Here is a 2,801-nt window from a genome sequence, read left to right on the forward strand (position 1 = left end):
ATAAACACTAAAATGATTCCAAATGCACCGGCTTTCGGAGGTAACTCTTTCCCGGATCTGATCAACTCAAGGGTCGAAACCCACCACGTTAACCTCTTATAGACTATGCAAAGCCTTCCATAATTAGCTTTCGTTCTTCTCATACTGAAATTCTTACTCTTCGGCTTCAACATATCCGACACGACTTCGCTTCCCAGAGGCGGCAAAGTATTCTCAAGATTCGCACAGTTCAAATCCACAGCTTGTGCTCTCATCTTGTCGACCTGATACATGGACACTGGAGACTTGTAATGAGTTTTAGGTAACATCCAACGGAAAGGAGCCGAAAACCATACGTACAATTCAGCACAATTAACATAGCGAATCGCGAGCTGAAGCTCTCCCATTTTCTTCAGCCCGCTGCTTCCCAAATTCATTATCGGATACGAGCAAGTGTAAATCCAGTCACAATGTACACGATTCAATGGGATCCTCACTTTCCCGATCGGGACATCTTTCCCTATAACCTGGTAGATTTTTCGGTTATCGTAGATCCCAAGCGTTACCACCGTACACTTTTCATAGACATCCCACGAATACTGCTCGTTCCACTTGGGTGCGACATTATTAACCACTGTTCGAGTCCTCGCCCATTTATTCCCATATTTAGCCACCACATAACTGTCGATGTCCGGTTTTTTCTCGTCTCTTCCCTTTAAACCGGTTGCCCCCAAAATCCCGATTTCCAATTTCCCGAGCACACCCGGCCATAGCCCTTAAACATAAGCTCTGAAGTCACTCGCGTATTCGACGCATTCCTCAGCGACGTGATAAGCCTGATCAGTCTCTAGTTTCATCTTGAGTCTGCTTGCGAACCTCCTCGAATCTCCTGCCGGTTCGACCTTAACCGGCATTTCAAGGTCATAGAACAAAACCGGTGCGGAACTTGGAATTTTAAGCGGAGTCATCTCTGAGAGCTTCTTCGTTAACATCCCTATGCATTCTTCGTGTTGTTCGTCGACTCTGTCCATCACCTTAATGATGACGGTTCCTTCTAACGGCTCTGATGCAACTAATATTAGATCTTGGTTCCATGACGGGTTCCTACCGGGAGAAACTCCGGTTTTGAGACGTACTTTATCTAGAGCTGCCGTCACGTATGCCGAAGGAGTCCGCTTAATATCGGAAGGTATCAAATCGTGACCTGAAACAATGGTAATCCTAACGTAACAGAGCCTTGGGGCTAGGTAGACCTTAGGTCGCGTGTTGATCACGTTAAGTGGACTCACTTGAGAGGCGTCTGAAAACCAAGCCTCTGAATAAACCTCGTCAACTTGTGTACCAAACCAAGCCAACATCAGCAAATCCATGTGATGACCTGTTTGGGTATTCTGCATAGAGTACCACTGAGGCGCGATTCTTGCGTCGGGAGGAACCCTACTCGGAATCTCCGAGGCCAGTTTGAAGTTTCGCTTGCCAATTACGGTTTTGGTCGCATCGTCTATGAGAGTAATGGACAAGACATCACCTTTGGTTTTGTCGAAAGCGAACACTTGATTCCACTCCATATTTTGTCCCATTGGCAGATCTTTGGTCGAGGATTTGTAGTTTCCGAGAGTGATTCGACGATGGGGATTACAACAGTGTCGGCTACTTTTTTCTTGGCTTGGATTACTTCTAAGTAAAGAAACTCCATCTGCTCGACGAGGTCATGTGAAGATGTTGGGCCGCGAGGGTTCCGAGCTCCTCTTTCTCCCCCAAGCTTTGGAGAGATTTGCTTGACGAAGAAATCATCTTTCTTGGCAGCCATCTCTGAAACAACAAAAAAGAGAAAAAAAAAGAAATGAATATATAATACTTAAAAAAAAAAAAAGTTAGGAAAAAATCGAAAAAAACGACTCTTGCTTTTAATAAAAAACTATAACAAATTCTATTACGCATAATTTTAAATTTTATATTAATACTATTTTAAATAATATTAGTTGATACAATAAAATATTATATAATTAAACAAATTCTAAGATTTGAAAAATATGTCGTATTATTAGTATTAATAATTTTATTACTGATAGTATGATTAAAAACATAACTAGTCAATAAAATTAAAATATCTAATAAGTAATTTAATATGTTTAAAATATCTAAATAGATAATTTTATAATTTAAGATAAAATACAAAACGAAATCCTTTATATTCTAAAGGACAAGACACTCTATCAATAATCCTTGACATATATAAGTCAAAAATATATATATTTTGGAAATAATTATATATAAAAAAAAGGAATCGTGGAGAAGAAAACGTAAAAAGTAATACTACATAAATTCAGTTATAATAGGTCAAAAAAATTATAGGAATATTGACATTTTTCTATAATACTACATAAATTTAATTATTGTTAACTTAAATTCTACACAAATTAATTATAGTTAATTATAGGAATATAATACTACATAAATTAATCATAGTTAATTATAGGAATATATTACATATTAAATTTAGGGTTATAGGAATATAATACTCTCTACATTAATTATAGTTAATTAACTTTATGTAGTATAATTAATTTAATATATAGTATAATTAACTATAATTAAATTTAGTAGTATTAAATTTATGTAGTATAATTTAATTTAAAATTTTATGTTTTCTACGAAAATTAAATTCCTATAATACTACATAAATTTTAATTATAGAAAAAATGTCAATATTCCTATAATTAACTAGGTTTTTTTGTGTGGAATATTTGTGACATATTTTTTAGTTAATTAATGTGTGCCATGAAATTTTTAAATCGAGTACGTTAACTATAAGAAAAAAA

General features: G+C 35.8%; 1 pseudogene; it reads right to left on the reverse strand.

Moving 5' to 3' along the window:
* Positions 1-1,789, reverse strand: part of LOC104753195 — a 5,443-nt pseudogene extending 3,654 nt beyond the window's left edge.

The sequence above is a fragment of the Camelina sativa genome, chromosome 16 (assembly GCF_000633955.1).
Source record: "Camelina sativa cultivar DH55 chromosome 16, Cs, whole genome shotgun sequence".
Classification (NCBI taxonomy): domain Eukaryota; kingdom Viridiplantae; phylum Streptophyta; class Magnoliopsida; order Brassicales; family Brassicaceae; genus Camelina; species Camelina sativa.